General features: G+C 37.9%; 1 protein-coding gene across 2 annotated transcripts in view; it reads left to right on the top strand.

The window, feature by feature from the left end:
• Msl2 (MSL complex subunit 2) overlaps positions 1 to 15,475 on the top strand; it is a 47,631-nt gene that overhangs the window by 13,165 nt on the left and 18,991 nt on the right. Inside the window, exon 1 of one of the 2 annotated variants that reach the window (XM_021246715.2) lies at positions 2,442 to 6,859. The exons of the other annotated variant lie outside the window; for it this stretch is intronic. The gene's annotated coding sequence lies outside the window, so the exon portion shown is untranslated. Of the gene's footprint in view, positions 1 to 2,441; positions 6,860 to 15,475 lie in introns of those variants that run through there. 2 annotated transcript variants of the gene reach the window in all.

The following is a 15,475-nucleotide window of genomic DNA, read 5'->3' as shown; positions in this document are numbered from 1 at the left end:
TGGGATCATAGGTGTGCACCACCATGCCCGGCTGTTTTCTTGCTTCTTTTCATGTTGGGTTAATTTTGATTGGATGCCAAATATTTTGCCTTGTAAAATTTTACTCTGTTGTTAATATATTTTTGTATTATAAATATTCTTGAACTTTTTTAGAGGGTTTAGATTGTTACTTGGAGACTGATCCTTTGAGACTTGTTTTTAAACGTATTAATCAGGACCAAAGCAGCCTTTAAGTCAGTGGGGTAATTTTTTGATGCTTTGCGAATCAGAGTTTCTTACTGTGAATGATGGGAACGGGAATTGTTCTGCTGCCTCTTGAGTTACAGGGATTGTTCCCTCTAATCCTTTCTTGGGGTTCCTAGTGGTTCTATCATATGCATATACTAATCAAAATCAGCTGAAGACTGTGAAGGGGAGGCCCTTAGGCAGATCTTGACCTCTTTTCCCTGTTTAGCTCTCAATCTCTGATACTATCCCTGGTGAAATGTAACTGCCTGGATTCATAGCTCTGTCTTTTATACTCAAGGAGACTCCCAGGCTTTGACCTTGTTCTCTTCCTCTGTTCTTTGGCCTGAAACTATCATCAGTAAGCTGGGACCATTATAGGGCTTACCTCATTTGTTCCCCCTCTCAGGAATCATTGTCCTGTGCTACTTAAAGTGCTCATTATTTAAAATCATTGTTCTGTTCAGTTTTTGTTTTTTGGTTTGGTACCAGGGATCGAACTCCGGCCCTTGCGCTTGTGAGGCAGGTGGCGGAACCACTGAGCTAAATCCCCGCCCCTCTGTTCAGTTTTTGTCAAGAGAGTGAAACTGATAATTCCATTTTGTCTGGAAGCACAATAAGATCACACATTGTACCTATGCTGTTTCAAACAGAGGCACTAACCATATGTGATTTAAATTTTATTACATTAAAACTAAACCTTTATTTACTTTTGTTTTTTGTACAAAAATTTTTAGGGTCTCACTACGTAGTTCAGGCTGCCCTTGAACTCACCATGTAGCTTAGGCTGCCCTCAAAATTGCAACGATCCTCCTGCCTTGATCTCCTGATGGCTGGGATCACAGGCATGTGCCACCAGGCCTGGCCTAAAACTACAAATTTTTTTACAAGGTCTTTTATTTTAATTTTTTTATTGGTACATTTTAGATATACAGTGATAACATTCATCATAGAGAATTTGTACCTGTACATGATATATCTTGCTGCTGCTTTTTTTCCCCATTCCCCTCCCATCTCTGACTCTTCCCTTTTTTTTGTGGTGTCCTTCCTCGTCTCTCTTAATCAGTGTTGGTTTGAAATCTACTTGATCTGCAAAGAGGATAGCTACTCCTGCCCTTTTTCAGGTTCCTGTCACATGGAGTATTGTTTTCCACCCTTTAACTTTCAGTCTGAGTTTCCTTTTGAATTAAGTGTGTTTCTTGTGTGCAGCATATTGTTGGATTTTGCTTCTTGACCCATTCTGCCAGTCTGTTTCTTTTGATTGGTGAATTGAGACCATTAACATTGATGGTTATAACTGAAACGTATTGACTTGTCATTGCCGTGACTTTTTCTTTTTGTTGGGTTCTCCCCGTTTACATTTAATTTCTTGTCATGCCAGATGGGTTCATTCTGCTTTGCTTCCTGGGTTGTGATCCTCCATCTCTGTTCCTAGGATATTGTGTAAAATTCTTTGGAGTGCTGGTTTGGTATTCATGAAGTTCCTAAGGTGCTCTTTGTCATGAAAGTATCTTATTTCTCCATCCATTTTGAAAGATAGTTTTGCAGGGTACATTGATCTGGGTTGGAGGCTGTTTTCTTTTAGGGCTTGGACTATGTCACTCCAAGCTCTTCTTGCCTTGATGGTTTGTGTTGAGAAATCTGCTGTGATTCTGATGGGCTTTCCTTTGTATGTGATTTGTTTCTTTTCTCTGACTTCTTGTAGAACTTTGTTCTTCTGTTGAGTTTCTGGAATCTGAACAGTTATATGCCTATGTAGATTTTTTTTTTGATCAAGGCTATTTGGAGTCCTATATGCCTCATTTTATCTGTATGTCAAGCTCTTTTCCCCTGCTTGGGAAGTTTTCTGCCATTATTTCTGTGAAGCGATTTTTTTTTATGTCATGTGCACTCTCTCCTGTTTCTTCATTGACTCCAGTCAGTCTTGTGTTATTCTTTTTGGTATCATCTAGCAGCTGCTGGATTGATTTCTCATGTTCCCTTATAATTTTGAAGCAGTTTTTCTTTTCCTGGTCACTAATTGCAATCTTATCTTCTATATCTGAAATTCTGTCCTCACATTGGCTCATTCTGCTGTGTAGACTTTTGATGGAGGTTTTCATCTCCTGGAAATCTATTTGCATCTGTTTTATGGATTCCATTTGTTTCTTATGTTGAGATTCCATCATGTTCCTCAGCTCCTCTCTAGATGTATTAATCATGTCTTGCTCTAGGGGCACAATTTCTCCTGTTATCTGAGAAATTATTTCTGATTTCATTTTTTCCAGATCCCCTTTTGTTGCCAGTTCAGTGGGTCCAGGTGGTTGAGTATGAGTGTTCCATCTCATTTCCCTTTGGGGTTGCTGTAGGTGATCTGGAAGTCTGGTTTTGAGACTTATTTACGTGTTTTCTCATTTTGACTGGGCGGGGGGGATGCTGTTGGCACCTGCACAGATTACCTCCTCTGAGCTGGGAGAGGTGGGACAGGGGCCAGGAGCAGCGGTAGGGCTGGTGGCCCAAAAGCCCTTTCCTGTGGTCTGGGAGCAGCGGGAGGGATGGTGGCCAGAAAGCCTCTTCCTCTGGACCAGAAGCAGTGGCACGGTGGCTCAGAAGCCCCTACCTCTGGGCCGGGAGCAGTGGGAGGGATGGTGGCCTGGAAGCCCCTTTCTCTGGGCCCGGAGTGGCAGGACAGAAGGTGACCCAAAAGCCCTTTCCTCTGGGCTGGGAGCAGGGGGAGGGATGGTGGCCTGGAAGCCCCTTCCTCTGGGCCAGGAGCAGTGGGATGGTGGCTCAGAAGCCCCTACCTCTGGCCCGGGAGTGGCGGGACTCAGTACCATGGTCTGGTGGTCCAGTGTCCTCTGCGTCTTTGTAGTGTGGAACCAGGTTGCTGCCTGTCTGCAGCGGGCTGATTCAGCGTGTTCCATGCACCTCCTTCCCATTCTTATTTACAAAACCTTTGTTTCAGTTTTTTTTCTTCTTGTCTCTTCCTTCCTTGTTCCCCTTCTCATTTGAACATTTTCCTCCCATTTCTCAATACCTGTTGTACATTTTGGGTCCTTATTTACACTTTTGATTTCTCACACCAGAGAAATAATGTGGTAATTAAAACGTGTGTCCGATTTATCTGACTTGAGTATGGTCTCAGGTGTATCCATTTATCTAGAAACGTCTCAAGCTTACCCTTGTTTATGCCAGAGTTTTTAGTACTCCATTTTATTAAAAAACCACATCTTCTTTATCCATTCATAGTTTGATGGACATTTGGGCTGTTTCCAAGATTTAGCTGTTATGAACTTTGCCGCTATAAACATGGGTGTGCATATATTGCTGTGGTAGGATGCTTTTAATTTTTTTGGGAAGGTACCAAGAAGGGGAATGGCTGGGTCAAATGGAACCTCTAGTTTTAGGGTTTTTTTTTGTTGTTTTTTGTGGCACTGGGGATTGAACTTGGGACCTTGCACTTGTGAGGCAGGCTAGTTACAGTTTTTTGAGGAATCTCTACACTGACTTCCACAGTGCTTACACCAGTCTGCACTCCCACCAATAGTAGAGAAAGGTTCCTTTTTCCCCACATTCCCTCCAGCATTTGTTATTGGTTGATTTCTTGTTAGCAGCCATTCTTTCGGGGTGAGGTGGAATCTCAGCATTGTTTTAATTTGCACCTCTCGAATGACCAGTGATGTTGAACATTTTTTCATGTATTTATTTGCCATTTCTACTTCTTCTAAGAAGTGTCTATTCATTTCAGATGCCCATTTTTGGATTGGGTCTTTAAATTTGGGGCATCTGATTTTTTTGTGTTCTTTATATATTCTAGATATTAGTCCTTTGAGGAATAGCTGGCAAAAAATTTTCCCCACTCTATGGGTTGTCTCTTTATTCTGTTGGTGGTTTCTTTTGCTGTGCAAAAGCTTTTTAATAAAATGAGATCCCAGTGGTTGATTCTTTGTGCTCTTTCCTGTGTAATTGGGGTTTTGTTCATAAGGTCTTTTCCTACACCAGTATCTTCGAGAGTTCTACCTATTCTATCTTCCAGCAGATTTAGTATTTCAGTTTTAATATTTAGATCTTTGTTCCATTTTGACTTCCGTTTAATGCATAGTGATGAAAGATATGGGTCTAGTTTTAATCTTAAGCATGTGGAAAGCCAGTTTTTCCAGCACCATTTTGTAAAGAGGCTATCTTTCAGCCTTCTTATACACAAATAGCAGACTCACTGAAAGAGAAATTAGGGAAACAATTCCTTTTACAATAGCATCCAAAAAGATGAAATGTCTGTCTAACAAAGGAGGCAAAAGACCTCTACACTGAAAACTACACCACCCTGAAAAAGGAGATCGAGGAGGATATAAGAAAATGGAAAGACATCCCTTGTTCCTGGGTAGGAAGAATCAATACAGTGAAAATGGCCATACTTCCCAAACTGCTATATAGATTTAATGCAATGCCGATTGAAATTCCAACAGTATACTTCACAGAACTAGAGAAAACAATCCAAAAATTCATTTGGAACCAGAAGAGATCTACAATAGCAGAAGCAAATCTGGGCAACAGAGACATGGCTGGGGGTATCACGATACCCAACTTGAAGCTATACTACAAAGCTACTGTGATAAAAACAACATGGTACTGGCAAAGAAACAGACCCCAGGATCAGTGGAATAGATTAGAAGATGCAAAAATAACTTCAGACATACTCAGCCACCTCATCTTCGACAAAGGAGCCAACCACCCTCATTGGAGGAAAGATAGTCTATTTAATAAATGGTGTTAGAAAAACTGGATTTCAACCTGTCAGAGATTAAAACTAGACCCATATCTATCACCATGCACTAAACTAAGATCGAAGTGGATTAAAGATCTAAACATTAAGACAGAAGCAATAAATTTGCTGGGAGGTAAGTTAGGTAGAACTCTTGAAGATATTGGCATAGGAAAAGACTTTATGAACAAAACCTCAATAGCATGGGAACTATCACAAAGAATCCACAACTGGGATTTCATCTTATTAAGCTTCTGCACTGCAAGAGAAACCACCAACAGAGCTAACCGACAACCTAGATTGTGAGAAAAGATATTTAGCAGCTGTAACTCAGACAAAGGACTACTATCTTGAATCTATAAAGAACTGAAAAAAATCAGACCCCCCAAATTCAAAGACCCAATTCAAAAATGGGCATCTGAAATGAACAGACATTTCTCAGACAAAAAAGTAAAAACAGCAAATAAACATATGCAAAAATGTTCAACATCACTGGTCATTTGAGAGATGTAGATGAAAACAACACTGAGATTCCACCTCACCTCGGAAAGAGTGGCCGCTATCAAGAAATGAATCAATTAACAAATGCTGGCAGGGGTGTGGAGAGAAAGGAACCCTTCTCCATTGTTGGTAGGAGTGCAGACTGGTGCAACCAGTATGGAGATCAGTGTGGAGATACCTCACAGAACTAGGGCTAGAGGTCCCATTTGACCCAGCTATCCCCCTGCTGGTTATTTTCCCAAAAGAATTAAAAGAATCATACCACAGAGATATATGTCTACCCATGTTTATAGTGGCACAGTTTTTAATAGCTAAAGCTTGGAAACAGCCCAAGTGCCCATCAACTGGAAACTGGATAAAGAAGATGTGGTGTTTTTATAAAATGGAGTACTACTCAACCATAAAGAACGAGAAACTAGAGTCATTTATAGCTAAATGGATGCATATTGAGGCCATACTCTTAAGTGAAATAAATAAGACACACATGTATAAATACCTCATAGTTTCTCTAGTGTGAGAAACTGAGAGTATAAATAAGGATTAAAAGGATTAATAACTAACAGTTAATACTTTCAAATAGGAAAAGGTCCAAAGGGACAGGGGTGGCGGGAGGAGATGGGGAAAAGGAAGAATGGCAAGGAAAAATTATGAGAAAAGAAAAAAAGAAAAGGAAATGAAGTCTTATATAATTAGGGAAGGGTGGAGGGGTGAAGGGCACACAGGGAATTGGGAAAAAGTAACCAAGATACATCATGTACAGGTACAAGCATCCAATGATAAATGTAAAAACGTATTGTATACCTAAAATGTACCAATAAAAGAATTTAAGAAAAAAAAGGCTATCTTTCTTCCAGTGAAGGTGTTTGTTTGGCTCCTTTGTCAAAGGTAAGGTGGCTGAGTGTTCTCCATCTTCTAGTCTTTTCCATTGATCTTCAGGTCTTTTTTTTTTTTTTGTCCTGTACCGTGCTGTTTTTATTAGAAAAAATGAAATACACAGGCATCAGTCTAATGAAGTTTACACTGAAAACTACAGTACTCTGAAAAAAAGATCGAAGAGGATATCAGAAAATGGAAAGATAGCTGTTGTTCTTGGGTAGGAAGAAACAATATAGTGAAAATGGCCATAATTAAAATGGCCATAATTCCAAAATTGTTGTACAGATTTAATGCAGTCCTGATCAAAATTCCAATAGCATCTCTCTCTCTCTTTTTTTTTTTTTTGGTACCAGGGATTGAACTCAGGACCTTGCACTTGCGAGGCAGGCACAGTCCCACTGAGCTAAGTCCCTGGCCCTCCAATAGCATATCTCAAAGAATTAGAGAAAACAATCCTAAAATTCATTTGGAACCAGAAAAGACCTAGAACAACGAAAGCAATTCCGGTCAACAAAGGTAAGGCAGGAGGCATCACAATCCCTAACTTCAAATTATACTACAAAGCTACTGTGATAAAACTAAAATTTTAGAGCCAGGTTTTCAGTTACATTTTAGGTACATTTCTAATGCTCAGTAACAAGTGGGCATTGGCTACCTTACTGGGTATGGCAGATACAGAACATTTTTATCATTGCATAAAGTTCTACTAGACAGTGCTGTAACAATTAAATAATTGGTTTTTTTTTTTTCTTTTGGAACAGTGTCTTGATAAGTTGCCCAGGCAGGGGTTAAACTTGTGTCCCTCCTGCTTTAACCTCCTAGAGTGGTGGCATCTCAGGCATGCACCACCGTGTCCAGCTTTATATTTTCATTTTAAATTTTTAAAGTTTTGATTTTAAGATATTGAGCATTTGGGAGAGTGCATAATGGGGATTGAGGTCAGAGATTTTGCATTGAACCACATCCCTAGGACTTTACTGTTTTGAGACTGGGTCTAAATTGCTGTGACTGTGCTCCAAAATTGTGATCCTTCTGCTTCAGCCTTCTAGTGCAGGGATTACAGGAATGCACCACCATGCCCTACTTGGGCAGTGTTTTAAAACATTTTGATGGAATTGTGAAGATTATTGGAGCTCAGCATGTAACAGTTTTGCCAGCTTGGTGAATTGGGCAGAAGAAGGTATTTTACATTGTTTCTGTACTAACAGATTGCTGTAATTAAAAAAAAAAATAATAAAACCAAGCAAGATGAAGTAATTTATTTTTCTTTCCCTTAAAATGAGATGTCAGGGGCCGGGGGTTAAGCTCAATGGTTTTGCCGCCTGCTGTGCAAGCGCAAGGACCCAAGTTTGATCCCCGGTACCAAAAAAAAAAAAGAGAGATGTCAGTATATGAAATTTGAAGCCATTGTCAAATGAGCATTGGGGATATTTATTTATTTATTTTTCTTTTCCCCTCATTAAGTTTATTGGTACATTTTAGGTATAAAATACAGTTACGTCATTGGGATCTTGTACCATTCATTACATGAGTATCTTGGTTCTTATTTTTTTCCCCTTCCCCTGCCCACCCTTCACCCCCTCCACCCTTCCCTATTTGCAAAGACTTTGTTTCCATTTTTTTCCATTTCTCATATTTTTCCTTTTCCCTTCTTGCCTTTCCCCTACCCCTCCCACTTCCCCTGCTTCTTTAGACCTTTACTTCCTATTACACAATATCAATTATACATTTTCAAAATTATAATATCAAGATCTAGGAGACATTACCACAGATTTTACAGAATTTAAAAGGATATGGAAAGTATATTACATAAATCTGTTTTGAAATAAATTTGACAACTTCTAAGAAGTACCTTGGAAGGCAAATTAATGAAACTAACTCTGGAGGAAATACAAAATTTGAATAGCACCTATTAAAGAAAGTGTATATTCCTAGCTTGAAAACCTATCTATATAAAAACAATAGGCTCATATACATTTTAACTGATAAATTATATCAAACATTTAAAGCAGAAAAAAGGAACACTTCTCCCCTCATTTTAGGAACTCAACATTGTGCTAATCCTAAAACTGGATAAAGATAATGGAAGAAAAAAGTATGAACATAGAAATTTGTTTAACAAAACAAACTATTAGAAGTCAGATCTGGCAGTATGTAGAAAGTGGTTTTATTATAGGGATGGCAGTGTTCAGCATTGGAAGATCCACCCCCAAAAGTCATATCATTTTAACAGAGGAAAGGAAAAAGCCATATGATCCTGTCACTAGTTGGAGAAAAGGTATGGGACTAAATTCTACAGCTGTTCATGGTCAAAGCTATCAGAAGCCTAGAAGTAGAACAGAACCTTCTCAACAGATTAAAGACATGTACTCCATACTTCTAGTGAGAATGCCTTATATGGATAGAGAAGACACAATGCTTTCTCCCTAAGGTGGGGAACAAGGACAGATATGCTTACTCTTTATCTGTCCATTAAACTTTGAAACCTAGGCCCCACCCAAATAGTCTGGCAATAAAACAACACAATTAGGATAGGATTGGCAAGGTAGAAAAAAAAAATCTTTATATGTAGATGAGATGATCATCTGCAGAGAAGATGCTAAGAAATCTCTAGGAGCCTCTAGAACTTGTATTTGAATTTAGCAGCATTAGAGAACACAAGGTGTATATATATAAAAATTCAGGTCTATGTATACTTGCTGTAAATGAAGAGTTGGATGTTGAAATTTAAAAGTTATATAGAAGTACAGAGGACCTAGAAGAGTAAAAAGAAAAAAAACCCCAGTGTTGGAAGACATTTAGTATCTAATTTTAAGACTTCTTCTAAAGCTACAGTAATCAAGGCAGTGTTGGTGTAAGGAAAGACATATAGATCATGGGAATAAAACAGAATCTAGAAATAGAACCACACATATATGGTCCACTGAGTTTTGAAAGATTATTTAACATTAACATTTTATAGAATATAAACTGAATTCAAGAGCCAAGGAAAAGAAAGTGTTTTCAGCAAATGGCACTAGAACACCTGGTATCTGTATATAAAAAATTAGCCTCAACCCTTTATTTCCATACATAAAAGTAATTTGAAAGGATCTATGAACCTAAATATGAAAGTCTAAAACTATAAAACTTTAAGAAGAAATTATAAGGGAAAATGTTTATGAATTCAGGGTAGGCAAGAACTTCCTAGGATATAAAAATCATGATGTATAAAAGAAAACAATTGATAAATGAGATTCCATCAAAATTTAGAACTTTAAATGACATCATTAAAATGAAAAGTAGTCCTTAAACAGACCATGTTTACAATGGATATAACCTATGACCAGAATATATAAAGAACTCTTACAGCTCATTAATAGACCACCTGATTAAAAAGTAGACACAAGATGATAAATAGCCAGTACTGCACAAGGAAAGGTCTGCAACACTGGAATCAGAAAAATACTACTCAGTACAGTAACAAGATTGAATTATACACTCATTAGGGAAATGAAGTTAAAAGTTTTAAAAGCCTTGTCATGACCTTTTCTTTTTGTTGGATTGTCCCCCTTTGCGTTTAAATTGTCACACCCAATGGATTCATTCTGCTGGGCTTCCTGGGTTGTGATCCTCATTGTCTTTTCTTAGGATATTGTCTAAAAGTTTTTGGAGTGTTGGTTTGGTATTCATGAAGTTCCTGAGGTGCTCTTTATCATGAAAGTATCTTATTTCTCCATCAATTTTGGAAGATAGTTTTGCAGGGTACATCAGTCTGGATTGGAAGCTATGTGCCTTTAGGGCTTGAAATACATCACTCCAAGCTCTTCTTGCCTTGAGGGTTTGCATTGAGAATTCTGCTGTTATTCTGATGGGCTTTCCTTTGTGTGTGATTTGTTTCTTTTCTCTCACTGCTTGTGGAACTTTGTTTTTCTGTTGAGTTTCTGGAATCCTAACTATTGTATGCCTATGTGTATTTTTTTTTTAATCAAGGCTAGTTGGAGTCCTATATGCCTCACTTACCTGTATGTCAAGTTCTTTTCCCTTGCTTGGGAAGTTTTCTGCCATCACTTCTGTGAACAGTTTTTTTATGTCATCTGCACATTCTCCTGTTTCTTCATTGACTCCAGTCCGTCTTATGTTATTCTTTGCATAGTCTAGCAGCTGCTGGATTGCTTTCTCATGGTCCCTTACAATTTTAAAGCAATTTTTCTTTCCTGGTCACTAATTGCAATCTTACCTTTTATATCTGAAATTCTGTCCTCACATTGGTTCATTCTGCTGCATAGACTTTCAGTGGAGTTTGTAATCTCCTGGCAATCTGTTTGCATCTGTTTTATGGATTCCATTTGTTTCCTATGTTGGGATTCAGTCATGTTCCTCGGATCCTCTATTTTTTTATCTGTGTCCTCTCTAGATTTATTAATCATGTCTTGCACTGTGGACACAATCTTTGCTGTTATCTGAGAAATTATTTCTGATTTCATTTTTTCCAGATCCTCTTTTGTTGCCATTTCAGGGAGTCCATGTGGCTGAGTATCAGATTGTTCCATCTCGTTTCCCTTTGGGGTTGCTGTAGGTGATCTGGAAGTCTGTTTTTGAGGCTTGTTTGTGTGTCTTCTGATTTCCATGGGGAGGGGGGCTGGGGTTCTGCTGCCACCTGCGCTGCTTACCTCCTCTGCCCTAGGAGCGATGGAATGGCGGCGGGGAGCTTCCTCCTGGGCGCTGGGATTGGCTCACCTCCTCTTGCATTGAGGTTATTTAAATAGGGGTCCTAAATTAGTAGTGGTGTCAGTGAATTCAGCTGAAACCTAATTGATGTGTAGATCTTTTTTTTTTTGGTACTGGGGATTGAACTTGGGTCCTTGTGCTTGCATAGCAGGTGGCAAAACCACTGAGCTAAATCCCCGGCCCCTTTTAAAAAAATTTTATTGGTACATTTTAGGTATGCAATATAATGACATTCATCATTGGAAATTTGCACCTTTTCATAATCTCTCCTGGTTCTTATTTATGTGTAGATCTTTTAATTGTTTAGTGATATATTTTGTTAACTTTTAGTTATGCTGTTTATTTCATATCCAGTCAGTGGACCATTGGTTAGAAACAAAAGGCAGTAAGAAATTTATGTTGATATTGAAATATTAGATAATGAGGAGCATAAAAATGTAAAATTCTAAATATTTGGCTCATGATGTTTATTACCTCTCTGTAAGTTAATTGCAGGCACCAGAACCATGCAGCTAAATCCCTGGCCCTGTGTTTGTTAGTTTGAACTCACATCTTGTATCTCAGAAAGCTGTTGGTAATATTTTAAAACCCATCTAAAAAACAAAATGTAGTGCTACCCATATGTCCTTTTTTAGATCATAAAGACTGTGTATAATTGCAGTATGTTATTTGGAGTTTGCAGATAACAATCTGAAGCTACCTTTAGTTTACCACTTGGTAAAAAATACAAAAATGGCTAACAATTTTTTTCAGCAAAATAAAATAATAATATAGGTCAGATTTTTGTCATGTTTGTCTCTACATAATATATTTTAGCTTTTTTATTTTATTTTATTTTTGCCTGGGGTGGTACTGAACTTTGAATTCTCTTGCCTAAGCCTCCTGAGTGCACTCCCCTGCCTGGCTGTTAGTCTTTTTTTTTTTTTTGGTACTGGGGTTTGAACTTGGGACCTTGTGCTTGTGAGGCATGCAGCAGAACCACTGAGCTAAATCCCTGGCCTTGCCTGTTAGTCATTGTGATGCTTAAAATTTTCTGGCTTGGCTAGGGGAGCTGTGTGCTGATCTGTCCCTGCCCTGGGTACTGGGAATTGTACACAGGGTCTTTGCACTAAGTTATACTCCCAGCCTGTTTTATTTATTTTTAAATTTTAAGACATGGTCTCATTAAGTTGCCCAGATTGGGTTGAACTTGTGATCCTCTTGCTTAGCTTTCCAGAGTGCTGGGACTATAGGCATGTACTACTGAGCCTGGCTTGATCCTGTTTTTACGATTCGTGAGTTAAAAACAGATTGTCGTTGGCTGGCCTCAAATTCACCATCCTACTTCCTCAGCATCTCCAGTGCTGGGCTTACAGGTGTGTGCCACCAAATCTGGTTTAGGGAAGTGTTAAAAAATACACCCTCCTGACTACTGTACCATAAAGAAAGATGAGTTTCAGACATTTATAGCTACATGGATGGACCTTGAGACCATACTCTTAAGTGAAATAAATTGGACACACATGTTTCAATACTGCATTGTTTCTCTGGTGTGAGAAACCAAGAGTGGAAATAAGGACTGAAATGTATAATGGATGTTGAGAAATGGGAAGAAAGTGTTCAGATGGGAAGGGAAACGAGGAGGGAGGGAGAATGGAAGGAAGGGACAAGAAAAAAAGTGAAAATAGAAAAAAATGGAGACAAAGCTTTTGTACATATGGAGGGGAGGGAGCTTGGGGGGAAAGGGATAAAATAAAATTTATTTATTAAAAAATACATAACTCCTGGGCAGCATCCCCAGATAAGTCAGATGTGGAATAAGCTGCCTTGGTGATGAATGATAGTAGTGCTGGAATATTCCTTGTTGTGATATTGGTAGGTGCACTTAATAAAAAGTGTTTCAGTAAATTTAAGGAGTTTTTATGGATGGCTCTATTGTTCAGTTTTAAAGAGCTAATGTACTTTTGGATGACTTTCCAAGAAGTTACTAAAGGAAATCTGTGGTTCCTTGGAATACCATTTTGGGAAATTTGGTTCTATATTTAGATTGATTTGTTGATTGATCAGTTATAAATCAATATAATTGTGCTTAATTGGTCAGCCTGTATTATTGATTATGGACAACTGTCATTGCTTTGGTAAAATGGAAATAGTGGAATATTACAAAAGTGCTTTGTAACCACAAACAATTTGTGAAAGTCTTCCCTAGTTATTAAGATAAATGATGTCTGGCATTCTATTTTGATTCTTACTAGAATATGAAATGAGGCATGACCTAAGTTTATGAATGTTGTGGGCCTGAGTAGTTAAACATCATCCATTTAATAATCTGTGGTGGGTGTTTGGTTTTCTAATAATGATAATTGACTGGTGAAACTTGCCTTATACTGTATAAATTGATTTATTACCCCAGTTACCAGAATGTATTTTGTCCTACTTGTAGGTTAATCAAAGAAATACAAAGGTAAAGAAACTGAGATTTAACATTCAGATGTTCAGGGAACAGTTTGGCTTAAGTAACATTTCTACTTTTAAAATTGCAGTGTTTAAATGTTCTTTTTCTTCACCCTAAATCCCTTATAAAATTGGCATATATGTTTAGCTATAACCGGTCTCTCAATGTAGTAATACCTAGTTATTTAAAGTGATACAATTTTTTTTTTTTTTTGGTACCGGGGATTGAACTTGGGTCCTTGTGCTTGCGAGGCAGGCAGCGGATAAAGTGATATAATTTTAAATAATTACTTGGTCAGATGATCAAAACACTCCATTATATCATGAGTTTTAGTGACTAATGCATATCTGTCGTATTATTTTACTTGTTTTAAAGTTCATATTTCCCTGGCATACTGCAGTTATTTATGTGTTTTTTTTTAAATGTATTTATTTGGTAGTGCTAGGCTAGGGATTGAACCTAGGACCTCACTGAGCAAGTGCTGTATCACTCAGGTACATCCCTAGCACTTGTTTATTTTTTGAAACAGGGTCTCCCTTTGTAATCCAGGTTGGCCTTGGATTTGGAAATCCCCGTGTTTTAGCCTTCTGAGTGCTGGGATTACAGGCATGTGCCACCACACCCAGCTTGTGGCAGTTTAAATAGTTCATGTCTAGATTGTAGGTGATTAAAGATATTTAAGGGGCTAATACTGTTCTGGGCATAGCTCCTTGAATATTTGAGTAGAGAACTAATACCCCTAAGTCTTAAAACTCTTAGTTTATTTGAGCTTGCTGATTTTTGGAGGGATATACACTTGGTATATAGTTTAGTACTGGCTGTAAGTTTAAAGGAACAGATTTCAAGTGCTGTTTAATCAGAAATTTAAAAACAGGCCTGGTGTAAGAAGCACTACCAAGAAGAGTAAATGGTATCTTAAGAGACTTCTTTGGACTCATATTAATTTTTCCTTAATCTAGGTTTATTCTATTTTTTTCCCTTTTATCTCTTTTTTTCCCCACGTCCCCTCCCCTCAAGCCTATTTATTCTTCATAGTGAAACCATAGTCATAAATTTTGCCTAATGAAAGCTTTCTAAGAGCTTTGGATTTTAACATATGCCTCTAAAAAGTACATCACACTCAAGTTTTGCTAGAATGAAAGTAATCTTTTTAAACAAAACAGATTTAATTGTGTAAGAACAGTTAATTTGTGCACATTTGCAAGTGATACATGTGATCTTTTTATGGTATAGTCATTTTTGCTTTTAGCTAAACCCAGAGATTACTTCTTTCTATATAATGTATCAAGAAGATATCCCAGTACTTATTGTTTGTAAATATATTCTACAATCTTTATTTGGGATATAATTTTGGTATGGAAAATCAGAGATGTGAAAAAGGTTGGAAAATTCTTTCTTAAATGATAGAGTGTCAGGCTCCCAGTGGTTATTTACATAAATGATGTATTTCCATAAATGGAGAAAGGACAAGTGGAGATAGCCGAAATACCTAACTTCATTTGAAAAAGGTGGAGAATGGGTTGGATTATGGAAAGGTTATTGTTAAGACCCTGTCTCAGACTTGATATCATTGGCAGAAGTGTATATTTCTACTTTTAATACATACTTTCATCCGGTGTGGTAGAGCATGCCTATAATCCCAGCACTGGGCATGGGGGTTTGAGGCAGGAGGATCACAGTGAGTTTGAGGCCAGCCAGGGCTACATAGTAAGTTCAAGGCCAGCCTGAACTATATAATGAGACCCTGACCCTCCCCTCAAATGCATACTTGCATATGGCTTTCATATGAAATCTAAATCTAGGTTGAATGGATTATGACTCAGATTCAGTACACTGTAGTTATTCTCACACGAGAAGAGCAATAGGGAGGGTGTAATCAGGGTATAGTTGGATTTATCAGCATCAATTTACTGCCCTCCTAGAACATTTTATAAATGAATCAATTTTATATATGAATACTTTAATGTTTTCTGAAATGTATCATTCAT

This window comes from Heterocephalus glaber, unplaced genomic scaffold (genome assembly GCF_053883595.1).
Source record: "Heterocephalus glaber isolate CG9 unplaced genomic scaffold, H.glaber_assembly_v1.0 deba00001504, whole genome shotgun sequence".
NCBI classification, from domain to species: domain Eukaryota; kingdom Metazoa; phylum Chordata; class Mammalia; order Rodentia; family Bathyergidae; genus Heterocephalus; species Heterocephalus glaber.
The sequence above is the reverse complement of the archived record's forward strand: the minus strand, read 5'-3'. Positions and strand labels throughout refer to the sequence as shown.